At 40.4% G+C, this 27,828-nt stretch overlaps 1 protein-coding gene across 1 annotated transcript in view; it reads right to left on the reverse strand.

Moving 5' to 3' along the window:
• Nucleotides 1-16,853, reverse strand: part of AP1G1 (adaptor related protein complex 1 subunit gamma 1) — a gene marked incomplete at its 5' end in the record, with an annotated part of 79,581 nt that extends 62,728 nt beyond the window's left edge. The window contains one exon of the mRNA XM_082863056.1: nucleotides 16,560-16,853. The remainder of the gene's footprint in view (nucleotides 1-16,559) is intronic.
• Nucleotides 16,854-27,828: the final 10,975 nt, after the last annotated feature.

Genomic DNA, 27,828 nt, shown 5'->3' on the forward strand with positions numbered 1-27,828 from the left:
AGGCCCGTGAGCCACAACTACTGAGCCTGCGTGTCTGGAGCTTGTGCTCCACAACAAGAGAGGCCGCGACAGTGAGAGGCCCGTGCACCACCATTAAGAGTGGCCCCCGCTTGCTGCAACTAGAGAAAGCCCACGCACAGAAACGAAGACCCAACAGAGCCAAAAATAAATAAATAAAATTTAAAAAAAAAAAGCTTATGTCTATGTTTTGGCCAAATCACTGAAAGGAGGGAGGCACACCACAGGAACTATGCATTGGAAGTAGTAGCAATTAAAGTCAAAGAATTAACAAATGGAAGGAAAAATTACTGGGCTACAGAATTGGGCCTAGTAAGGTAGCCTCTCCTCTGGCCTCCTCCCCAAGTCTTCTTACATTAATAAACCTTAGAGATTATGGTTTTATATTCTGAATGAAGATTTTGAATGACAAAGTTCTTAAATCTTTCAAATACATACTCTTAACATGTTGAATATCCCTCAGACACTGTTTCTACAAAGAACATATTTAAAAGAAATGTTAGCACCAAAACAATAAAAGAAAGATCCTAATAATCAACCACCATTGTCGGCCAAGCTACCTAAGGCAAAACCTCCAGACTTCTCCAAGTCTCTGTTCCATCAACTAAAAAATAAGGGTATCGAATCAGCTTTAAAAATCTGTGGGGGACTTCCCTGGCGGTGCAGTGGTTAAGAATCTGCCTGCCAACGCAGGGGACATGGGTCAGAGCCCTGGTCCAGGAAGATCCCACATGCTGCAGAGCAACTAAGCCCGTGTGCCACAACTACTGAGCCTGTGCTCTAGACCCCACGAGCCACAACTATTGAGCCCACATGCTGCAACTACTGAAGCTGCCTAGAGCCCATGCTCCACAACAAGAGAAGCCACCACAATGAGAAGCCCACACACCGCAAAGAACAGTAACCCCATTCACCACAACTAGAGAAAGCGTGCATGCAGCAATGAAGACCCAATGCAGCCAAAAATAAATTTAAAAAAAAAAAAAAAGAGCTGTTGGAGAAAGTTCACAACTCTTTCAAAAATAAAAATCTGTGAGAACAAATATTTGATGATCACATTACATATCATCCTATTCTCAGTTTGTCAATTTTAAAAGTATCATTATTTATAAATCAAAGGTACTCCCTTTATTTGACTGTTTGTACAGTCAAAGCATCTGTACAAGCATCTCTGTACAAGGAAAAAATAAACTAAACCAAACTTCAATAAGGAACAAAATATCATATACTATACTTAACTGAAATACAGCCATTAAGTTTGAGAATCTTGAATTCAGAAAGCAGCAGGATCAAGGTCTTTAATCAGAAAATGAAAATGAAAAAAAGAAGTTTAACAGTTCAGGGCCCATTAGACTACAGTTATAAAACAGAGAATACAACATCATAAATGACATCAACATTAGCATTATTTAAATCCATTTCAAAATGGAAAGGGAGAATGTAAAAACTTTGGAATCAGAAGTTAGCTTCGTGCACCTCTTCGTTTTCCTCCTTGTTCAATTCAATTAGTCACACTACCCCAGAGATGACCTAAGTAACACGTAAGGGAAACACGTTATACCAGTAAGTGCCAATCACTCATTCAACAAATATTTGCTGAGCATTCTCTATGCCAGGCATTGCAATAGGTGCTGGGGACTGGCAAGGACACAGTCTCTGTCCTTAAGATCTCAGTCTACTGAGGAAAACAGATTTTTAAATTGCAGCCACACAATAAAAAGCAGAAATTGCTAGTCAATGACAGAACAGAAAATTGTATTTATGATAAGCCAAATTTAGTCATGGCCAAACTAACTCAATATAATTAGAAATTTTTTCTTTTGTGAAATTTAGTGATTTCTGGATCAGCATGATGACCCTGGAGTAAAATTACCTAGGTTTGAACCCCAGCTCCACCACTTATTAGCTGTGTGTCCTTGTGTAAATGGCTTAACCTCTCAGAGTTGTGTCCTCATCTGCAAAGTGGGGGGCGGGAGTGTGTGTGAAGTACCTACCTCAATGGATTGTTACAAGAATTAAATCAGAATACATGTAAAATTCTTAGCAAAGTGCCTGGCACCCAGTAATCACTAAACAAATGTTGGCCATAATATTGGCTATATGAACAAATTATTCTTGCATAAAATAATTGAGCAAAAATAAGTTGAAGAAAGATACACAGTATCAATACTTATAAAGGTTTAAAACACATGAAAGTGCCTATTCTTTAGAGATACTACAAAAATGCATTAAGAGTATATGTATAACTGAATCACTTTGCTGTATACCTGAAACACTGTAAATCAACTATACTTCAATTTTAAAAATGCAGTAAGAGAATAAGAAAGAACATGAATGTAAAAGATAACGGTCAAATCCAACACAGCGGCACATCTGGGAGGGAGGGGAATATGATCAGGGGCAGTGATACACAGGAAACTTCAGCTATACTAGTGATGTTTTATTTCTTAGACTAGGTAGTAGGTAAGTGAAGGTTTATTATTTTCCATATGCTTTATATCTGAAACATTTCTAAAAATTAGGTTCAAATACATCTAATCTATGTAATGAATGTTGCAGACTATGTAACATACTTTTATTACAGTGTTGAGGATTTCCTTATTTTTTGAAAGTTTTTAGTTGCTTTTCAAAATACTCAAAAACCACGAGATTCCTTAAAATACAACAGCTTAAACACCTATCATAAAAAACAATAAACTCTATGCTTTTTTAAAAAATTTGTAAGAATATAATGTATATAGTAATGACTCAGCTATATGGAACATAGCTGAGAATCCAAAACACATTTTCATAATCTCGTGCAGCCAATAGAGAGCATCACATCAACACACACCTACACAGAATATCTACTTTACTTTATTTGCAGGTTCTTATTCAGCCTTTTCCAGAATAGAACAAATTAGAAAACTAGAGCAACTGAAGAGGGTGGGGGCCAGGAGAAAGAAGCTGTTTTGGGAAAGGACACTGATGGTAGTTAAAGTGTCACCTAACAGCAAGGGAAAAAACAAAAACGGTAGTAAAACAAATAAAACTTACATATAACAGAAAAAAGCATTCAAAAGCATAGTAGCAACACTAATAAATTCTAGAGATCTGCTATAACAACACTGTGCCTATACAATATTATATTGTGCAACTGAAAATTTGTCAAGAGGATAGCTCTTATTGTATTCTTACTACAATTTAAAAAATAAAGTTTGTGCCCTTACTTGACTTCTATACTATTAAAAAAAGTTAAATGATTAATCAAAAAGGAAAAGATCAAATCACTGGTAAATCTCTGCCTTTGGGGCTTCCCTGGTGGTGCAGTGGTTCAGAGTCCACCTGCCGATGCAGGGGACACGGGTTCGTGCCCCAGTCCGGGAAGATCCCACACGCCGCGGAGCGGATAGGCCCGTGAGCCATGGCCGCTAGGCCTGCGCGTCCGGAGCGCTCCGCAACGGGAGAGGCCACATCAGTGAGAGGCCCGCGTACCGCAAAAAAAAAAAAAAACCTCTGCCTTTGACTTCCACAATAATTACCTTAATTTACAGCTTTTTTAAAAATATCCTCAATTAAAGTATTTATCTTACACACACACACACACACACACACACACACACACACACACACAGAGCATAGTAGTCTGATGATACTTAAGTGTGCTAGCAAAAAGTCTTCAACTCTCCCTATAGTCCTAAGGGTATTAACAAATTACAAACAGTACCATAATCCATTTTTATAATAAGACCCTGGTTCATCAAGGAATGGTTCACAAAGATCAACATTTAAAGCAGAAGGTAGAAAAAACTGAATATAAAACTATATCCTAACTCATCAAATTATACATTAAATATGTGCAATTTTGTCTATTATACCTCAATAAAGCTGTTTAAAAAAATAAAGGTAACAATTACATGAAAATAAAGAGTATCCACTGAATAACCAATTTCTAAAAATTATGTAGTTCAGATACTGTCTGCTCTTATTAATTTAACTACCTGACCCATCAAAGGCTGAGAAAGATATATTTAAGTCTATTACCATGAGTATGTGCCTGTCAACTTCTCCTTTTACATCTAACCACCTACATTTAGTATTTCAGTGGTTTCAGCCAATGATTAAATGTCTATATATTTTATATGTACATGTTTGTACACTTTTTCAAAATAAAATGTCCCTCTTTGTCATCTTTTATAAAACTAATAATAAAAAGTAAAACACTAGGACAAGGACAGAAAGGAAACACAGAAAAATTAAAAGTCTGACTTGTTAAGGTACAAGGACTATGGTTAAATATATTCTATTTAATTAATGGTCATGATAAATAATGATGAAAAATATAGAGAAAAAAGGAAGTGTGAAATTCATTTTGGAAAAATTTCTATCCAAAATGGTTAAACAAAATTAGGTTCTGGAGCTTAAACTAAATTAGATTACTTTACATACCCAAAGTAATCAAAATTATAAATGCTTCATATAGGAAAGAAAAATTTTAAACAGTATAAGAGACCAGAAAAAAAAAATGACTGCATATGTTCCAATTCTCCTAAATTTTATCCCCTAAATGGAGAAAATGGTTATTTTCCAAATCTCTGCAAATCCCTTTGTGGGATAAAGATTTTCCTCATACATCAATACCACCTCCAAGCCATAATCTCCTCTTTTTTTCCTTTGAAATACCTATTTTTCCCACTCAAATATAAGTTCCCTGAAGCCTGATCCTTATTTGGTTTATTCATCCTTGTATTCCTCTTGCCTAAAAGAGTAGGAACTCACTAAATACTGTATTTATTGAATTCTAAAGGCTAGATAGAAGTCTTATCTAAAGAAAATACACTTGTCCTTTCCAAAGCATACAAAATAAAGTGCACTGGCTGCTAACACCTATGGGAAAGGACTCAACCCAGTCCTCTATTCTACCCTGCTCAGTTAACTTTCTTCCTACTTCTGACCTCACTCCCGGGCTGTGAGCTCTGAGCTGACAGCCAACAGTCAAAAACATATAACCAGGACTTCCCTGGTGGCACAGTGGTTAAGAATCCGCCTGCCAATGCAGGGGACATGGGTTCGAGCCCTGGTCCGGGAAGATCCCACATGCAGCAGACCAACTAAGCCCGTGCGCCACAACTACTGAGCCCGCATGCCACAACTACTCAAGCCTGGGCACCTAGAGCCTGTGCTCCACAATAAGAGAGCCCCGGCAATGAGAACCCCATGCACTGCAATGAAGAGTAGCCTCCACTCGCCGCAACTAGAGAAAGCCTGTGTGCAGCAAAAAAGAGCCAATGCAGCCATAAAAAAATAAATGTACTTATTTTATTTATTTATTATTTAAAAAGCATATAACCAAGAGGCTGGGGCTCCTGCTTGCTATTTGGTCCTTCTTCCTCTAAACTTAAAGCTTAGATTTGAGCTCTAAATCTAAAAAGAAATCCTAAATTAAAAGCGATTTTCAATATTAAAATTATCTCCTTTTCTATCCACTCACTATACTTGAAGTCTTTCTTGCTAAACAATCAGAAATTAGATCTCAGTTAACTTTACCACTCATTACTGTTTAACAATCCAGTCACAGATTTCTAAGTATGGCTGAAAATACTCAAGGGACCTAAGTTAACACTGGGCAAAACCCTCCAAAAGAAGTTACTCTGCTTTCTCTCTCATACTCTCCATATGGCCTATAATTTCAAATTATGCTCCCCACAGAACCTCTATTTCAGATTTTTATCTTGTATGTATATTTGAATTGCTTTAGTGCACTTAAAACTTGCAAAATACTATGACCAAAATAGTAAGAATGCTTAATAGTAAGAAACTTAAACCAAATTGATCAACAGTATTATGCTTCAATCAGAATTTTACTTTCCAATATATCTTACAGACACCACCTGTCATTAATATGACTTAGCTTTCTCACTGTGTTTTTATGGTTTTCTTTCTTTTGGGGAAAGTGGGCGGGGAGGGGGAGGCAGTGCACATCTATTTCTCCTGTATGAAGAATGTGTTCATAGAAGGGAATGTTCTACAGAGTGAAGAAAAAGGAGAGACCAGTGTTAGTACATCATTGTTTGAATAAAAGAGATTAAATCTGGGGATAAGTATTTTGGTCTCTGGAGAGGCAAACACCATTGTGGGACAGGGATAGTTCTTTCATCAAGTTTCACAGTGGCCTAGAATGATGAAACACTCAAGACCAGCCAACTTTATATGCTCTGGTTTCAGGCTCACAATGCAGCTTTCTGATTATTAATCACCTTCTTAAGTACCTTGCCTCCCAAACACCTCCATACAAGGAACAGAAGAATGCCCTGGAAAGTAGACACAGGTAATTCAGTAGAAAAGCATAACCCCTTATGAATTACAACACTGTTATTTTAACTTACACATCAGTGAGTTCAATCAAGATGAATCATTCCAAGGTGAAATACTGAAATGGAATTTCTGGATCTTCAAGGCTAAGGCTGTGAAACGAGTGACCACATTAAGATACCATCACACCCTCTCTAGGCAGCCAGTCGGCATCCCTCTGAGAGATCTTAAGCTCAGTTCTCCCTAAAATGCCACAGTGTTACAGGAATCTTCTTTTATGCTTAATTATCCATAACCAAAACTGAGATTTTAAAAATGGATGTATGTAAATGCAAATGTCTACTGAACGATTCGATCACATTAATTCACATGAAAAGCAATAAAGGCCGAAGAGGGCTTCCCTGGTGGCACAGTGGTTAAGAATCCGCCTGCCAATGCAGGAAACATGGGTTCGAACCCTAGTCTGGGAAGATCCCACATGCCGTGGATCAACTAAGCCCGTGTGCCACGACTACTGAGCCTGCGCTGTAGAACCCATGAGCCACAACTCCTGAAGCCCGTGGGCCTAGAGCCCATGCTCTGCAACGAGAAGCCACCGCAATGAGAAGCCCGGGCACTACAAAGAGTAGCCCCCGGTCACCGCAACTAGAGGAAAGCCCGCGTGCAGCAACAAAGACCCAATGCAGCCAAAAATAAATAAATAAATAAATTCATTTTTAAAAAAGGCCCAATAAACAATGATAGATGAACATGATCAACATCAAATTTGACACAAGTAAAATAAAAAGCAATTTTTCACTCTCCTAACCCTGATTTTAGCAAAGATATCCTAGAGTCCTCAATTATCAAAAACTGTCACAAAATTCTCCAAATAAAATCTTAATTTTCTTAAAGATACGCTCCAAAGGATAAGATAAATTTTAAGGGAAATATCTGTGCCTAGTGTGAATATAGATGCATTTTTAACCTCTGTATATTTTGATATCTTTCATATAATGAACATACATAATTTGAGAATTCTTGCTTTGAAGAGTCAAACAAATTAACAAAAACTACAAGAATGGATAAATAAAGCAAAACTGCAAACTTTCAAAATAATAAGATGGTATTCATCCTAAAAGGACAGAGTCACAGTTATCTATGGGCATTTTTCTACACGGTGACATTAGAAAGTTATGAGAAAATGATTTAAAACTAAGATAACAAATTCTCCCTAGCACATTCTTCATGAATCCAAGTTCTGTTAATTTGGGATAGCAAGAAGGGGGTGGGGATGAGGGGCTCTGGTCTATAAGAAATGAAAGATTCATTTTTAACCTATATTTGACATTAGTTAGAAATAGAGGGGGGAAAAGTCCCACTTACAACAGTGCCAAAAACTATAAAATATCTAGGAATAAATTTAGCAAGAAAGGTACATGAACTAGATGAAGACAGGTATTAAATCTATGAAACCTCTACTGAAGAACCTAAAACTAAAATAAGACCTCAATAAGTGGAAACATCATAATAAGGAAAAGTTATCCTCATTAAAAAATGTCAGAAAAAAAAATGTCAGGCCTCCCAAAATTAATATATGAATACAGTGCAATTCCAAACACTGGGCTTGGGCTTCCCTGGTGGCACAGTGGTTAAGAATCTATCTGCCAATGCAGAGGACGCGGGTTCCAGCCCTAGTCCAGAAAGATCCCACATGCTGCAATTAAGCCCGTCTGCCACAACTACTGAGCCTGTGCTCTAGAGCCCACGTGCCACAACTACTGAGTCCACATGCCACATCTACTGAAGCCCGCGCACATAGAGCCCATGCCTCTCAACAATAGAAGCCACCACAATGAGAAGCCCGCGCACTGCAGAGGAGCCCCAACTCGCTGCAACTAAACAAAGCCCACGCACCGCAATGAAGACCTAACACAGCCAAAAATAAAATAAATTTTTAAAAATTAATTAAAAATAAAAAAACACTGGGCTTTTCTGAGGTTTTCTGAACTCAACAGAATTATTTTCAACCCATACAGATATAAGAATAAATGTTTAAGAACAGTCAAGAAAATGGAAAAGTATAGTGACAGGAGCTATTCTTAACAGAGTGTAAGTTTCTATAAAGTTATGATATTCAAAACAGTAAAATAATGGTACAGGAAGAATAAAACAGAACATCCAGAAATAGAGCAAACATATATGGGAACTTTACATATGATAAGGTGGCATTTAATTCATTGAGAAAAGGATGGTTTATTTAGTCTAGACATAGTTGGCTCTTTATACAAAGGAAAACCATAAGACCCCTTCACACTATATAAAAATTAACTCCAGATTAATAAACGCATGTGTTATACAACAAAGAATTAATGTACCATAAGATGTTCCTACAAGATAAGGAGAAAAATAACTTGAAAGAAAAATGAACCAAGGACATACACAATTCTCAGTAAAGGAAATCCAAAAGGCCAAAAATCATATCAAAAGAGGCTAGCTCCAGCAATAGTCAAGGAAATAAAATTAAGACGAAACTGAGAAACCATTTACCAACTAGCAGAGCAGCAAAAATTAAATTAATTACGTCTAATGATGTGATGTTATGGAGAACCCACTGCTAGTGGAGATGGAAATTATGACAACCTATTTAGAGAGTAATCTGGCAATAATAACATTTAAAATATAATTCCTTAAAAAAATAAATAAAATATAATTCCTTTAACTCAGAAATCCCACCTTGGAGATTCTAGCCTGTAGAAATAATAGCATCAGCAAATAAGGTGACATGTACAAGGATGTTTACTGTAGCGCTGTTTGTAGTGGCAAAATCTAGAAACAGCCCAAACGTCCACAAGAAAATAACTGAATAAGTTACGTAGAGTACATCCATACGATGAGACATAATAGGGATATTTAAAAAAACAAGATAGAATTATATTTACTGACTATGATGTGTTAAGAAAACCTTGTTACAGAGTAACATAAAAAGTATGATCAAAAAAAAAAAAAAGTGGGCTTCCCTGGTGGCGCAGTGGTTGAGAGTCCGCCTGCCGATGCAGGGGACACGGGTTCGTGCTCCGATCCGGGAGGATCCCACGTGCCGCGGAGCGGCTGGGCCTGTGAGCCATGGCCGCTGGGCCTGCGCGTCCGGAGCCTGTGCTCCGCGACGGGAGAGGCCACAACAGTGAGAGGCCCGCGTACCGCAAAAAAAAAAAAAAAAAAAAGTATGCTCTACCTTTTGTAAAAACAAAGAATCCTTATATATGCACATTTATGTTGTATATATAGTACTTAACAAAGCATGGAGAGAAATGTTGAAGTATACCCATAACCTGGTAAAATGGCTGGGCAGTAATAACAAAGGGATTAGGGAAATGAACAGCTTTTTTAGAAGTATGTCTTTAGATTTTTTTCATTTATTACAATGGACCTCTATGATGTTGTAAATTAAATGAATTAAAGACTTTTAAAAATCCTCAGCACTATTAAAGTAGATTATTCAAACACAAGGGGAGAGGGACTTCCCTGGTGGCGCAGTGGTTAAGACTCCTTGCTCCCAATGCAGGGAGCCTGGGTTCAAGCCCTGATCAGGGAACTATATCCCACGTGCATGCCACAACTAAGAGTTCACATGCCACAACTAAGGAGCCCACATGCCACAACTAAGACCCAATGCAACCGAATAAATATTAAAAAAAAATTCACTTTGTTATACAGCAGAAACTAACACAATATTGTAAAGCAATTACACTCCAATAAAGATGTTAAAAAACAAAAAACACAAAGGGAGAGTCAGTAACAAATCACTGAACTATCAACATATTTCCATTTTGGGGGAAAAGACTGAAGTTCTCAACTTACTATTAGTTTCTTCAGTATAATGAATTACATAATAGGTATTCAAAAGAAAGAAAAAAGATGGCAGGAAGAGTAGATTTCTTTGCTGTCACTTGAATCTTTTGCATAAGAAAGAGTCTGAACAAATTGCAAAGAGGAAAGGATAATATCAATTTTAGAATTAAACATCTAAATAATATTTTCAAAGACACGAGATAAGGTTTTGTATATGTTTTAAACCTGAAAATAAACTTCACTAACATCAACTCTATCGGTCACAAGTAAATGACCTGTAGTAAACTTCCATAGCTCACTTAGGACCCTGACTGCTTTTGGCTTGACCAATTACCATATATCTGAGGACCTGAACATGTTTCCATATTATTTTCATTCACATCATCTATTCTGCAGAGTAGCTACTAAGTGCCAGGCACTGTGCTATGTACTAGGAATGCCATCAATTAGATAGTTCTTGTCCTCTGAAGCTCAGGAAAAGCAAACAATTCAACAAATACTAAAAAAAAAAAAAAAAAAAAGTACTATACTCCTTTGCCTGGTGTAGAGAGGAAGGAAGAATAGGTTCACCAGATGGAAGGAGAAAGAAAAGCATTCCAGGTAAAAGCAGAACAGGTACAATGAATGAAAGAACATGGAGTATTCAAGGAACAGCAAAAAGTTCAGTGTGTGTAGATAGAATAATATAACCAAGTGCTAGTAAAGTCAAACTGTAAGCAACTTCCTCATTCTACTTTCTTAAATAATCAACACCATCTATTAAGCTTTCATCATGTAAAGTTTCTAAAGAAAATACAGAGGTCATGTCTTCACTGACAGAGAGAAATACACATTTTAAAAAATCAAATATATTTATTGAGTACTATCAGAAAAAGAGGCTCAGGGACTTCCCTGGTGGTCCGGTGGCTGGGACTCCATGCTCCCAATGCATGGGGCCAGGGTTCGACCCCTGGTCAGGGAGATGGATCCCACGTGCTGCAACAGAGCGCCTCATGCCGCAACTAAGACCCGATGCAGCCAAATAAATAAATAAGTAAATATTTTTGAAAAAGAAAAAGAGACTCTTTTTTGTTTGGTTGACTGTTTTTTAAATTTTTGGCCACACAGAGTGGCATGCAGGATCTTAGTTCCCTGACCAGGGATCGAACCCACACCCCCTGCAATGGAAGCAGTCTTAACCACTGGACCGCCAGAGAAAGCCCAAGACTGCTTCTTCTTACAACAGTTTTTCTTCGGTAATCATACCCAAAAAACCCTAATATCTACAAAGATTCAATTAACTCTACACAGTGTACCTATTTTTTCAGTTAGTTTCCCCATTTATTTCAAACCAGTATTTTCACCATATTTTAAAAGTATCATGTTATGAAAAATTTCAAAAAGTGGGAAGGGAATCTTTCGTGCAGACTTTAAAAAGGAATTTAAAAAATTAACTTCCCTTCCTTTTCTTCAGCTTGAAACTGAACAATTTCCCAAGAGTGAGGTTTAGTACGTAGCTACTAAACTGAGCTGCAAAAACACTGATGGAACTTCTTTTAATTTGAGTTGTTCAACTGTGTGATCATTTACAAGTTACATCTTATAACCAAGTAGTGTACATCATCTATGCTCTGACAGTCTTAATTTTAACCCAAAGGCTTATAAGGAGGGGAGTGCAAATATTTTACAGTTCCAAAGATCTAAGTTCATGTCTTTCTCATATTTGCTCTTCCCAAGAATCCATAACATTAACCTCAAAGCCAGATAAGCTGCAAAGCCTAGGATGCTCAGCCCAACACAATCAGCTATAACATGCAAACTGGAGTGAGCAAAGCAACTGCATATCAGGTTACACTGTGACTGCTGCACTGTAACAACAGAGAAAGGAGGGTAAAAACTACTTGCCTTTAAGATGTCTTTAATTATTAATAAAGTGCAAAGGTCACATATGTTTTCTCCATCTTTAAAAAAAGAAAAAACAATTTTTTTTCCTTCTAAGACTGTTTTTCACTGGTAATACTTATAACTCATTAATTTTCTCTCTCCAATGGTCTGAGTAGGCCAAAACAAGGCCCCCCCAAAAAAGGCAAAATTTCCAAGTACCTAGTGAAAAAAGCATTTCTCGTTTTAATCATATTATCCTAACCCTTGCCCGTTTTTGTACAAAAGTGTTAGTTAATACTGACTCAACAAGTTTGGCAAGTGTGGGGGTTTTTTTCTTCCACTTTTGGACTCTTCAAACTTTGACAAGAGATTGTTCCAGTAAGCAGAACTCATGGCAAATTAAGCGTTTTATGTTACTCCTTCAGTGAAGAAAAACCTTACATGTACTTTGAAGGTAGAAATGACGCCTTTACTGATACAAAATTTTCTATACAGAAAGCAAATGGAGGGCTTCCCTGGTGGCGCAGTGGTTAAGAATCCGTCTGCCAATGCAAGAAACACGGGTTCGAGCCCTGGTCCAGGAAGATCCCACATGCCACGAAGCAACTAAGCCCATGTGCCACAACTAAAGAGCCTGTGCTCTAGAGCCCGCGAACCACAACTACTGAGCCCACGTGCCACGACTACTGAAGCCCACGCACCTAGAGCCCATGCTCCGCAATAAGAGAAGCCACCACAATGAGAAGCGCACACACCGCAACAAAGAATAGCCCCCGCTCGATGCAACTAAAGAAAGCCCACATGCAGCAATGAAAACCTAATGCAGCCAAAAATAAATAAATTAATTTTTTTAAAAAGCAAATGGAAAAATCCTAATACTTTTTAACAAAGATGATTCTCAAAACCTATAAACCAAGAAACATAAGAACTTAGATAAATCTATATGTTCCCTTAATTTTAAAACTGCTACTTTAATACCATCCTGCATGAAAGAAACTGAATGTAAGTAACAAAGGGATGAAAGAACGCCAAAATCAACTGAGAACGATTCATAAAGGAAGACTGAATGATAAGCACCTAAAACAGATAAACAGGTTGCTGCAGTTTGAAGAAAGGAATAGTTTTAGATTTTCTGAAGCTAAATCTAAATAAGAGTTTTAAAGTTTTTATATCAAATCCTGCTGTATACACAAAATTTTTAAATTCTCAGCAAATGCAAATAAGGGGATTAAGCATTTTGAAAATCTGTTTTGGTATGTATTTTCCCAATTCAATTTTTTTTTTTTTTTTTTTTTTTGCGGTACGCGGGCCTCTCACTGTTGTGGCCTCTCCCGTTGCGGAGCACAGGCTCCGGACGCGCAGGCTCAGCGGCCATGGCTCACGGGCCCAGCCGCTCCACAGCATGTGGGATCTTCCCGGGCCGGGGCACGAACCTGTGTCCCCTGCATCGGCAGGCGGACTCTCAGCCACTGCGCCACCAGGGAAGCCCCCCAATTCGATTTTTTTAATTAAAAAATAATCTTTTGGAAAATACTCATTCAACTTTTTCAATTTGCATAGAGTTGTTACAAATCACATAAAAACTTGAGTTTTTGTTTTTGTACACGACTGATTTCAAGACTACTTTAAAAATAGTGAGATGAAATATCACCAAGGCATTGCTGACAATTTTTGTACTTTATAGTTTCACTCTAAAATTCATCTTCAAATCTAGAACTGCTGTCAGTGAAACAGATCAAAGAACAAGCAACTGCTCCAAAAGAAAATAAACTGAGGTTTCCTAAACAATGTTTATTTCAAGTATAATCCCAAGAACCCCTTAGACAAAGCAGACATTCAAGTATGTGCTGATCAATCAAAGGTGCACTAAAATAGGTGCTTCCCTGGTGGTGCAGTGGTTAAGAATCTGCCGGCCAATGCAGGGTACACGGGTTCGAGCCCTGGTCCAGGAAGATCCCATATGCCGCAGAGCAACTAAGCCTGCACTAAGCAACTAAGCCTGCACTCAAGAGCCCGCGGGCCACAACTCCTGAAGCCTGGGCGCCTGAAGCCCATGCTCTGCAACAAGAGAAGCCACCACAATGAGAAGCCTGCGCACCGCAACGAAGAGTAGCCCCTGCTCACCACAACTAGAGAAAGCCCACACACAGCAACAAGGACCCAACGCGGCCAAAAATAAATAAATAAAATAAATAATAATAAAAATTTTTTAAATGTGCACTAAAATAAACACTTTACTTATCATTTGCAAGGCAAAGGATGCTTTCTCCAATTGAACGCAAACTACCTAAGAATGAATGACATTTAAATACCAGTACATAATACCATGAAATGAACTGAGTAAATAACACCTATCTGATAGCTCTTCCAATACCTTGTTTTAAAAGTGTATCTCAGAGACTTCCCTGGTGGCGCAGTGGTTAAGAATCCGCCTGCCAAGGCACTGGTTCGAGCTCTGGTCTGGGAAGACCCCACATGCCGTGGAGCAACTAAGCCCATGCACCACAACTACTGAGCCTGCGCTCTAGAGCCCGCGAGCCACAACTACTGGGGCCGTGTGCACAACTACTGAAGCCCACACACCTAGAGCCCGTGCTCCTTAACAAAGACGAGCCACCCCAATGAGAAGCCCGCACACCGCAACCAAGAGTAGCCCCTGCTCACTGCAACTAGAAAAAGCCTGTGCGCAGCAACGAAGACTCAATGCAGCCAAAGATAAATAAATAAATTTATTTATTTAAAAAATAAATAAAATTAAAAAAATATATAAAAGTGTATCTCAGAAATGGAACATTTCAGTAACAACTACAAGGGGATACTTAGTAAATGAGTGAGGATTCCATATATGTTCTGTCTGACAGTTCTTCAAACCAAAAGAGAAAACTCCATAGCTTCAGAGTAAATACACAAATAGTAAATATATTTTTGAAAAGTCTCCTTAAAACAAATAACAAGAACACTATTTACAATGAAAACATTCACTTTTCTACTAAGACATCATAAGACTAGTACACGAATTTATCTACCTGATAATAACCTGATAAGAACAACACACTTATACATGGATTAGAAGTATTAAAAGATTTGATCCAGTTCAAGTTATAAATTTAAGTTTCAGCAGTCACTAGGCTACAATCTCAAATAAGTTATTTCTCTTTTGCAGATGTTAAAACGCAGGCTGAGGTGAAATAGAGGTGACTAAATCACACCTAACTTGAAATGTAAGAAATAATCAGTGAATTGCAGTGAAATGCTTTTTATTCAAGCATGCTATACTGCAAAACATATGTTAAGAGTAGAATAAAATTGGTGAAATTATGGGTTCCTGGAGAGTCTATATTTTTAAAACAAAAGTTAAGGGGTATACAGTCTGACAAGCACTATGGAGAACAGTAAAAGTGAGTATTTAAAATCCAACTATCTCCAGAAAAATCCAATACTCGAAGTCAATCCAAGTATCTTTTTGGAGTTAGTCAACGAAGAACACTACTGTACAAACCACTTGAAAGTTAAAATCACTAAGAAATTTTCATTCACTCCTCTCTTCTGTTAACTAATCCCTACAGTAGCCAAAAAAGTTACTTTCCTTTCTACCAATGTCAGATTAAGATTCTTTTTCAAAAAAAAAAAAAAATTCTTTTTCACAGGCAGATTTCCATGGTCAGGGATATACATCAAGAAAAATACTAAGTGTCAAAAAGTACCCAAAAGCTAAGTGTTCAGCATAGAAAAGGGAATCCACAAATGAGAAAACATTTGACAGCCTCTGCCTACCACCTTCCCCCTCAAAGCCCTTTAATGAACTTTATAAACATTTACTGTTGAAGTACACTCTGAGCGAGTGGTTCGACGAATCTCCTATACCTAACAAGGAAACACAACCAACGTCCCGACTCGGTCAAGAAATCGGGAGAATTATTAGTTATCGACGCCTGCAGGATCAGGAGTTTGAGAGAAGAGTAAGCAGTGTATTCGCAGGTGAGTTTAAGAAAATAGAGGAGAGAGAAAAAAGCCCGGAAAATTGGGAAAGAAGTTGGTCGGAAGGCTAGAGAGAAGCGAGGCCAATGTCCAGTTTGAAAAGAACGGCAATGCAGGTGCAGACGACGTTCAACTGAGCATTTGGAAGTGCTGAAGAGAGTTCCACGAAAGACCTGACCCAGGTACGAGATACAAGAACGCTGATACGTGGCATAGAGAATACACGCGGGGGTGAGACCCGCCCCGCAAACCCTAGGCTCTCTGAATGAGCCCCAAAAGGAGGAGCGCAGGCTGAGAAAATCAATGGGTCCAAGGAGGCCCGCACCGGCCGGGCAACGCCACAGCAAGGAACGCAGCCGCGCGCGGACCCTCCCGGTCCGACGCTTCGGGGTCGGCGCTCAAGAAGTCGTAACAACCCCTGAGCTCCGGGCCCCTCCTGGCCCAGCTTCTGTCCTCTCTTCACCCCCCACGGTCTGGGACCGGACACCTGGGATTGACAGGAAGCTTCTGGCCGAGCACTCCCGGCAGGCGCGGGGTAAAAAAGGCAATATGCTCTTTGCGCCGCGAGTGACACTCACCGGCCCGAAACCTCGAACGAAACCTGCAGCTCCGGGGGCGGCGGCAGCAGTGGCAGCAGGGGCAGCAGGAACCTAACATCCAAAATGGCGGCTCCCTCGGCCTCACCACCGCTACTGCAGGCGGAGGGATCCGTAGGTCGGAAGGAGTTTTTAACTAACTTTGCACACTATCGCAGGAACTTTGGTCCCTATCTCCCTCTGCTTGTCGATCCCGCGTCCCCTGACCGCAACTTCTCGTGCCTCCCCTCTCCTATTATCCAAGAAGTCGGACCCCACCGAGGACTATTTGCCAAGGAGGAGGTGACTGCTCCTGGCAGAGCGACGCAAAGCGTAGCAAGAATCGGGGCTGTCACTGATGACGCGAGACGCCGCTGCCGAGTCACCGCTGCGAAGAGTCTGAGCGAGAAAGATCCGGTCGACCCCAGAGCCCACGGACATTGGTTCCGCATTGGTGGAAGTGGGGGGGGCTACCAGGAAGTGGCGGGGCCACCTGAAGAGGGTGGGGCTAGCAAGGTAGCGAAGGAAGTGGGGAGGCGAGGCAGATGGGGGCGGAGAACACTGAACCAGGCTGTGCCGGTCCTAATCCACCAGAACCCCAAATTCTCACCCATCACGTTTGAGACCTTAGCTTTCTCTTTAGGTTAACTTCAGGAACATGCTCCAAGTGGTCTTGGATTCTGAGGTTTTTATGGCATCTTTGCAATGTATTTTATAAAAATAAAAAGGATGACACAGAAGAATAGATTCCAAGCCCAGTATCACCTTTCCTGTGCATTGAACAAGATATTTAAATTCTCTGGGCTTCAATTTCCTCAAATGTAAAAAGAGAAGATTTGGACTAGTGATAGCTGAAACCGTTCCATAATGGGCTTTCTGACTGATTCCATGCACTAATGACCTGAGCCAAAACAGTCCAACCATACAGGTCCTGGCTTGATAAATAATCACTAACACCTGACACGAATATTTTCCATGTTTATGTAAAGAGAGCCAAGATATCTTGGCCCGTTTAAATGAAAGGTGACCTACCATTCCTTCAGATGAAATGGCAATAAAGTATCCCTGAAAGTGAATAAAGCAGAGCACCTAGCTAGATGACAAAGAGAACTGAACTAACCACAAATCTTGAGTTTAGGACCTGTCATCAGCAGGAGGTTGTACTTTTTTACTTTGCGGGTTTCATGCAGGGGATTTCAAAACAGTTTACAAAAATTGAATTTAGTAGGCCCGCCTGTACAATTTCGTTCTTGAACTACTGGGGCATGCCAAGTGGCCGTAAAGAAAGGAGGCCAAGGGCGTAATAATAGTAATTATCATTTTTCATTATCAAATATTGATATCACATTGTTTATAAAAGCATCTTCGTATATGTAATCTAATTTGACCCTCGCGACAACCTCCTGAGTCAGACTAGACAAGCATAAGTAACTTAGTTTTACAAATAAGGAGACTGAGGCTCAGAGAAGCTGTAACTTGCTAAACGACCCTCCCTCTCTCCTCCCCCACTAGGGTTCATCTATGTGGTACCACCTTAGGAGTAAGGAAATTGTAGGTACCCACTCACCCTCCCCCACACTGAGCGGTATCAACCGAGAGCAAATGATTTGGGGAGCAGAATGCTTATGGAATTCAGTCACTTCATATCCCCTCCATGCGCTACTGTATAGTACAGCTGTTGATCACAGGGCAAGTAAAGTGTAAAACTAGAACACCATAATAATGCCATAACGCAGATTTCACTGAGGTATAGCTATACATGCTAAAGTACATTATGGGGCTCCCGTAAAAGTAAGGAGTTTGCAGATTCCAAAGCAGTTACCTACAGCATTCTGTTTGCAAGTCACAAAAATTTGCTTAGAAGTCGAATTTAAGTGTTTACCATTGCAAACCACAAAAGAAAAGTTAAACTATCTTCTTAAGAAACAGGAAGGAGCTTGGATTCTACCATGCCAAGTGGCAGAACATTAAAGAGAAAATGACAGACATTATAAAATGTAAATCCTCTTCATGTATTTTTTTACTTATATTTATCTTTATAATTACTAAGCTCCTCTCGTAATGCAACTGAAAATTAAAAGCAATTGACCCAATATATAGCATAATCATCATTATCCTGGGATCTTTGGTTTCTGTGGCTGGCTATTAAAGTTTGGGAAAACTTACTGCCCATCTACTCAAACATAACCTCAAATTTCAGATAAATAAATTACAGCACATCAATAAAGTAGAATACTATGCTGCCAATAAAAATGAAGCTACACCTCTATCTTTACTAGCAGGGTATGGCAGATTTTTAAAAACATATTACAAAATAGTATTATAGGGCTTCCCTGGTGGCGCAGTGGTTAAGAATCTGCCGGCCAATGCAGGGCACACGGGTTCAAGCCCTGGTCCAGATCCCACATGCTGCCGAGCAACTAAGCCCATGCACCACAACTACTGAGCCTGCGCTCTAGAGCCCAGGACCACAACTACTGAAGCCCACATGCCTAAAGCCCGTGCTCCACAACAAGAGAAGCCACCACAATGAGAAGCCCACGCACTGCAATGAGGAGTCGCTCCCGCTCGCCACAACTAGACAAAGCCTGTGCGCAGCAACAAAGACCCAACGCAGCCAGAAATAAATAAAATAATATTTTTAAATTTTAATTTATTTATGGCTGTGTTGGGTCTTCGTTTCTGTGCGAGGGCTTTCTCTAGTTGCAGCAAGTGGGGCCCACTCTTCATCGCGGTGTGCGGACCTCTCACTATCGCGGCCTCTCGTGTGGAGCACAGGCTCCAGACGCGCAGGCTCAGTAATTGTGGCTCACGGGCCTAGCCGCTCCGTGGCATGTGGGATCTTCCCAGACCGGGGCACGAACCCGTGTCCCCACTAAAATAAATTTTTAAAAAATAGTATTATAGGGCTTCCCTGGTGGCGCAGTGGTTGAGAATCCGCCTACCGATGCAGGCGACACGGGTTCGTGCCCCGGTCTGGGAAGATCCCACATGCCGCGGAGCGGCTGGGTCCGTGAGCCATGGCCGCTGGGCCTGCGGGTCCGGAGCCTGTGCTCCGCAACGGGAGAGGCCGCAACAGTGAGAGGCCCGCGTACCGCAAAAAATAAAATAAAATAAAATGAGCTTGTAAAAAGTGTATATATACACAGAAAAAATGTTGAAGGATAAAACTAAAATGTAAAAGGGATTATCTTTGGATGGTGGGATTATAGAGGACTTTTATTTTCTTTATTACGTTTTGTTTTTTGCAATAAGTATACTGTATTTTTATCTGAAAAAAAGACTTTCACATTTTGGGGGGGGAAAAGTCCTTATAAGATAATGTAGTTTTATGGATCCAAATACTAGAGGAGATTTTTGTTTTTATTTGTTTTAATTTATTTTACTTTATTTATTTTTGGCTGTGTTGGGTCTTTGTTGTTGCGCGTGGGCTTTCCCTAGTTGCGGCAAGTGGGGGCCACTCCCTGTTGCGGTTCCCGGGCCTCTCATTGTGGCGGCTTCTCCTGTTGCGGAGCACGGGCTCCAGGGGCACGGGCCCAGTAGTTGTGGCACACAGGCTCAGTAGTTGTGCCTCATGGGCTCTAGAGAACAGGCTCAGTAGCTGTGGCACACGGGCTTAGTTGCTCCGCAGCATGTGGGATCTTCCCAGACCAGGGCTTGAACCCGTGTCCCCTGCATTGGCAGGTGATTCTTAACCACTGTGCCACCAGGAAAGTCCCAGATTTTTGTTTTGAAAACAGCAACAACCAGAAAGGATTCAACAAATTTCTAGCAATAGATAATGGTTGGGGAAAAAAGATCATTGTTTTTATGGTTTTGTTTATTATTGATAACTAGTATGCTTCGATTTAACAAATAATAACAACAAAAACCAAAAACAAACTGAAGAGACATCTCCAGGAGTCAGACCACACAGATGTCAGTCCTGGCTGGGTTTAACTGAATTTGTGCCCTGAGCAAAGTGTTTAATATCTCTGAACCTGTTTCCTCGGCTGTCCAATATTTATTTATGACTTGCTTTATTCCAGAATGGATTCTAAGTGGCTTATTATCCAGAGGGATCAAATGTGTGAAAGCACTTTGAAAAGTATCATGCATCATGAGAATATAAGTGTAAACACTTTTTGTGCCACCTCATAATTCAACCAAATCATTTACTGATTGCCCACTACTGGTGCAGTAGTGTGTTCTGTCTTACAATTTACAAAAATATTTTCATATATATTGATTCATTTGCTCCTCACCCACCATGAGCTTGTAAACCATGCAGGCACTATAGCATAGTAGTTAAAAGTGTTGTTTTCTGGTGCCAGACTGCCTGGATTTAAACTTGCTCTTCCTCTCTTCATTGTGTGGCCTTCAGCAAGTTCCCTAACATCTCTGAGCATTTCTGAACCTCAGTGTACCCGTCTGTAAAATGGAGTTAATAGTAGCACCAGCATCTTGGGACTTCCCTGACGGTCCAGTGGTTAGAACTCCACATTTTCACTGCAGAGGGCATGGGGTTGATCCCTGGTTGGGGAACTAAGGTCCCACATGCCACGTGGCATGGCCAAAAAAAAAAGTATCATCAGCATCTTAAGGCTGATATGATCATTAAATGAGCTGATACGTGTAAAGTATTTAGAAACAGCAGGTGGCACTAAGTAAGGACTCAATAGATATTAGCTCTTTTTAGGATAAATATTATCATCCCTATTTTAGATACAAGGAAACAGAAGGTCAGGGAAATTAAATGATTTGTCACAGCTTCGAACAGCAGAGATCAGATTCAAATCTAGATCGTCCAACTTTGAAAGTAACTTTTAGTCCATACAGTAATCATTCAATGAATGTGCTGCCTGAGTCTTTCCACTACACCACACTGCCCTGGGTGCACAGAATATGTAATAGACAATGCAAAAGAGACAGTCCCTACCCTGCAGATAATTATAATCTCATTGAGGAAAACTGGATTTTTTTTAATCCAGAAAAATATCAGTGATATTATTACTCAGCAGATAAGTCCTAGTTCCCCAAAATCAGAAATATGAGAGGTCACTGGGCACCAGAGCAGTGAAAGATGGTTTTTGGAAGACGTGGCATGTCAGTTGGAATCTGTGGTACTAGAAGGGGACCTGTTCTCTTGGGCCTAGATGCCGCAGGATTCTTAAGTGACTCGGTATCAGCAGCTGAAGCCATATGACCTTTGCAGCGCATGGGGAAAGCTCTCACTACAGAAACGTGGTCAGCGTCTTTCACAAGGGACTCTTCCTGCTTTTCCACGTGCCAGAGCCCTCAGCGTAGAAAGAAAAGGAAAGAGGGGATGCAACCCTGGAGGAAATACACTGACGTGAGTCAAAGAGGCAGTTCCACTGGCCTGTTTTGCTATCCTTTGAGTCACCTGAATCTATAAATAAGCCTGAGAGACAGAGTAAAATTAGTCCCTCTGTTTTCTATGTAATGTTTGCACAAAAAGCATTTTTACAATTCTTTTAAGGGTGGCCCCTAAGCACAATTTATCCTGGCCTGAGAAAAGGTTTTAGGAATCAATCCTACAGTTATAACAAAAACCACAAATGATGTAAAAATTAATTTTCCAACAGCTAACTCCATACACTCTTTGGCCTCCTACCAAGAGCATTAGAAATCTGCTATATGTTCCTTCAAAGTAAAGACCAAAGCCCAGAGGATATGAGGCTCTGACAAGCTTCCTCTTAGCTTTTTAAGGACTTTTTAAAAAGAGGAAACCCATAACTAATAAGAACCTGCTGTTTAAAATAAAAAAAAGAGGCCACCTGAGATGTTTTATGTCACAATATTTTTTTAATTAATTAATTAATTAGATTTTTGGCTGCGTCGGGTCTTCGTTGTTGCACACGGGCTTTCTCTAGTTGTGTCAAGCAGGGGGTACTCTATTGCGGTGGCTTCTCTTGTTGCGGAGAATGGACTCTAGGTGTGCGGGCTTCAGTAGTTGTGGCACGCAGGCTCAGTAGTTGTGGCTCACGGGCTTAGTTGCTCCACAGCATGTGGGATCTTCCCAGACCAGGGCTTGAACCCATGTCCCCTGCATTAGCAGGCGGATTCTTAACCACTGTGCCACCAGGGAAGTCCCTATGTCACAATATTTTGTTTTTTCTAGAGTAGCTGTACTTCGTGTGTAAATGATTCTATACTATGCTGGCACCTTTGTAGTGAAAAATCTTACCAGATATGAGACTGCAACCACCTCAAACCCCAACTTGAGGAAATGGTGCCAGTTTCCTGTTTAGGAAGACAAAACTGAGGAGGGGGACTTAGGGGAGGGGGGAATGAAGGCAGTCGAAAGGTACAAACTTCCAGTTATAAGATAAATAAGTACTAGGGATGTTATGTACAACATGATAATGAAAGTTGCTAAGAGAATAAATCCTAAGAGTTCTCATCACAAGAAAAAAAAATTAACTTTGTACCTATTTGAGATGATGGGTGTTCACTAAACTTGTGATAATCACTTCATGACGTACGTAAGTCAAATCATTATGCTGTATACCTTATTCTTCTACAGTGCTGTGTGTCAATTATATCTCAATAAACTGGAAGAAAAAGAACAAGTGAGGCCACCAGAGAAGGATGCACCATCCAGAAACAGAGCAGGGCTTCTGACTCATTGTTTCCTCCTCAAGTTATTTTATTTCCTTAGTATGGGCACTGTCATTTCCCTGGAAGGATTCACGGTAAAATGGTTTACTTTTCCTTTAAGTGCATAGCCCCATCCTTGTTCTTTTAAAATCAGTCAGTCCTACAAGTTGCTTTAAAATTAGCCTGGGGGCTTCCCTGGTGGCGCAGTGGTTGAGAGTCTGCCTGCCGACAGAGGGGACACGGGTTCGTGCCCCGGTCTGGGAAGATCCCACATGCCGCGGAGCGGCTGGGGCCGTCCGGAACATGTGCTCCGCAAAGGGAGAGGCCACAATAGTGAGAGGCCCGCGTACCTCAAAAAAAAAAAAAAAAAATTAGCCTGGGAAGTCCAAGAAGTGTTGGGACATCCGCAGTAACTGGGGCAGCCAGTTCCTGGTACCCACTTCAGAGAACACCAAACTCCTCCGCCAAGCTATTCACACATGCCAGAGGATGATCTAGGACTTGACAAGGTGCCAGGGTGAGGTGGCTTATCCCAAGGAGAGGCAGACAGAGAACCATAAAGTTTAAGAGATGAAAGATATTGTAAATGAGAAAACTACAGACCCACACACAGGTGGACATATTAAAATTTGTGCCCAAGAACCCTGATTCCCAAAAAAATAGGCAATCCAGGACTAAGGAATTAGGTGGTTTCATCAGCATTTCAAGTCTCGGGTAAGAGCTTCAAAATCGACTTCCTCAAAACCATAATGACATTGTTTAATATTATGAAAGTAAAGAGTATGTGTTACACATATATACTGAAGTATTTACAGATGAAATTATAGGCATAATGTTTAAGATTTACTTTAAATTCCTTCTGTATCAAAAGAAAAATAGGAAGAGATAGGTAGATGAAATAAAAGCAGCACAATATTGATAACTGTTGAAACTGAGGGATGGGTACATGAAAGTTCATTATATTATTCGCTCTAATTTTGTATATGTTTAAATTTTTCATAATAAAGTTTTCTTTGTTTTATTTTTAAGCAGAGGACTTGAATACCTAGAAGCTGAGCAATACACAAGGTGGTTCAGACAAAAATTTCAGCAAGGAAAATCAGAGTCAAATTATGTCTGAGGACTTCCCTGGTGGCACAGTGGTTAAGAATCCGCCTGCCAATGCAGGGGACATGGGTTGGAGCCCTGGTCCGGGAAGATCCCACATGCTGCGGAGCAACTAAGTCCGTGCGCCACAACTACTGAGTGTGCGCTCTAGAGCCCGCGAACCGCAACTACTGACCCAACGTGCCACAACTACTGAACCCCGCGCGCCTAGAGCCCATGCTCCGCAACAAGAGAAGCCACCGCAATGAGAAGCCCGCGCACCGCAACGAAGAGTAGCCCCCGCTCGCTGGAACTAGAGAAAGCCCGCACAAAGCAACGAAGACCCAACGCAGCCAAAAATAAATTTAAAAAAAATTATGTCTGAAATATAAAATCTTTTAAAAAAAGAGCTTCAAGAGGTCAGAAATACTTAGGAAGGCGAAAAGAATAAAACATACCTTCATACCGAAGGAACAAAGAGTAAAAATAATTAATGCATATGGTTCTTTAGGTTTTTTTTTTTACTTCTCCAGAATTATGTACACAAAGTTATGAGATTTTTATACTATTTTCAACATAAGAGAAAATTGTTTTCACTACATAGTAATTAAATATATCTACTCTAAATCACTACACATTAAAGACTTTCAAAATTGACCAGCTCTTAAAAATGTTCTTTGCAGTCTATACTGTGGTATTGTCAAGAGGTAGATATAAGACTACAGCCCTAATTTCTCATGAATTCATCATAAAAACACATCAAATATCAGCTAAATGATTGCAAATATGCTCCCTGGCTTTAAAAAAAACTTCACAAAGATCATTTTACTATTCAAAAGCCCATTTAGAAATATGTTCTAGCGCTGCTTGGAGTCCCATTCCAGATTCAGTTTCTTTAACCATACTGACCTGTCTTTCAGGAGAAAGGGGTGAGAAATAAGGGGCTGGAGATGACACAGGTGAGGGCCCTGCTGCTAATACTGGCGATGCCCCAAATGGATCACCCGTTCCTGCTACAGTTCCACCTCCTCTGCAAAGAGCACTTTTCTTGACATCCTCGGTGAATTAACCAGGCCTGCTGGGGCTTCAGCCTGAGGCAAGAATCACATTGGCTTCTCAATTTACTACACATTTGTTCACTGCATACCTACTACACTCCAAGCACTCTTGGAAATCCGGGGGAAGAAACAGCAAGCAAGGACACGTGGTTTCTGCCCTCATGAAGTTTAGGGTCCAGGGTAAGTCAATGACAGTTACAGCAAACTTCAGGCTTACTGGCCCACATACTTCTTCTTTCTCTCTGTTTCAATGGCTGTGTTTTGAGTGCTTATGAGGTCAGACACTGTGGTACACCAGTGATTAAGAGCCAAAGGTCAAAAAAAAGAGCTAGATGTCAATATGCATAGATATGTCTACAAGAAAGTTTATCATACTTTAAGCAGTGGTAAACTCTGGATGTATCCGTTCATTTGACAAAATCTATTGACCTTGTAATATAAACTAGGCATAGTGCTGGGAATGCCACAGTGAACAAACCAGACAAAAGTCCCTGTCCTCGTGGATCTGATATTGCAGGGGGAGAGACAGATAAGAAACAAGATCACTAAGTGAACGATAACAGTGTGTTAGAGATAAGATTGATAGAGAAAAAATATAAAACAGTGAAGAGGGAAGAGAAGGTATCTGGGAAGGGCTTTGCAGAGAAGAGAACACCCAAATACAGACCTGAAGTGAGGGAGGGACCAGGCGGAGAGCTAGAGAACACAGAGTCCCAAAGTACAAAGGTCCTGAGGAGGGAGCAGGTGTGTGTTTGAAGAAGCACGAGGAGGCCAGTGTGGCTGAGGCAGAGTAAACACGCGGAGAGTAGAGGGAGTGAGGCGAGAGAGAAGAGGTGACAGTAGGTGTGGGTGGCCTCCTCAGTCATAGGAAAGCTGTTGCCTATTATCCTAAGTGAAATAAAAAGCCATTGGAGGGTTTTAAAAGCAGAGGAGTTACATGATCTGACCTAGGTACTAACCAGATCTCTGACTGCTGCATTGAACATCAGTTAATGGGGAAAAGGGGTAGAAGCAGAAAAACCAGTTAAGAGGGTACTGCAATCAATTCAGACCAGAGACTATTGCAGGTTAGATCGTGGTACTGTCAGTGGAGATGGTGAGAAGTGACAGAAATCTGGAAGGTAGAGTAACCAGGATTTGTTGAAGATTGGTTGGGCTAGGGGTTGAGAGAAAGGGAAGATATCAAGATTTTCCCCTAGCATAGAATTACCACTAACTATAGAATGAGTACGTTCTTGGAAAGGGTGAGAGCACTTTTGGACATGGTAAGTTTGAGATGCATCTGAAATATCCTAGTGAAGATATCAAGAAGGCAGGCGAGGGACTTCCCTGGCGCTCCAGTGGTTAAGACTCCCGCACTTCCAATGCAGGGGGCGCGGGTTCCAGCCCTGGTTGGGGAACTAAGATCCCGCGGGCCATGCTGCATGGCCAAAAAGAAGACGAAGAAAAAAAAGGCAGGTGAATGCATCAGCCTGGAGTTCATCTCAGCCTAGAGGCCTTAGCTAGTGATAAACATGTGGAAGTCCTCACCACAAAGATGGGATTAAAAACTACAATGTTGGATGAAATCACCTAGAGAATAGGGAAGAAGAAGTTGTCCAGAGACTGAGCTCTTAGGCACAACTCTGGTGGCATTTCATGTGGCTTTTACTTCTTCTTAGTCCCTTTCTGTATTGTCTAAATTTTTTTTACAACATGTCATTTTTCAACAAACCACATACTCTTTGGAAAAGAAAAAAAGAGTCCCTTTCAGGAAACCATCAAGAGTAAAGCATCAGAAAAGACAGGTGTGCCCTTTAATCACAATCCAACATGGTACCTGCTGCCAATTTGAGGGCATTAGGGAGAAATTTCTCTTGCCCTAAAACAATTCATGATCACTTTTGGAAGCTTCATCCATCCTCTGTGATAATGATGAGGATGAAAAGCAAAACTTGATTATATTTGCTATGTGCCAGGTACTGCATATAAATTCCTTGTACGTATTAGCTCATTTAATCATCTCAACAAATGTATGAGATTTTAAAATAACTCTTAACTGTTATTATCCCCCTTCTTACAGTCCAGAGAACTGAGTCTTTGAGAGGGTAGGCCACTTGCCTGAAGTCTCACAGTTAATAAATGGCGGAGCTAGGATCTGAATATGGGTTGTTTCACTACTGAACTCAAACTGTGAAACAAGGCTAAATGATGGTGCCTTGTGCCTTTGGATCTTGTAGCCTTTATTCCAAGAGCTCTTTATTAAAATGCAAAATAACCCTCGGATAAAGCTGAGATCTTAAGAACTAAAAACATTTTATATGCTTCTAGGTATAACACTAGGTAACTTCATCTTTGTTTTCCACTCTATCGTTAACAACTTAAAAGGGTTATCTGACCACAGAAGTCCAGCTCTGCTAGAAAAAGTATGTGGGTGGAGAAAAGGTGCAGATGTCACCTGTTTACAATCCTGCCAGAGCTACGGTAGAAGCCACATACCTAAGTTAAAAAAAAATCTTCTGGTGCACAGTAAGAATCTCTGCTTTAAG

This window comes from Leucopleurus acutus (assembly GCF_964270905.1).
Source record: "Leucopleurus acutus genome assembly, chromosome: 20".
Taxonomy (NCBI): domain Eukaryota; kingdom Metazoa; phylum Chordata; class Mammalia; order Artiodactyla; family Delphinidae; genus Leucopleurus; species Leucopleurus acutus.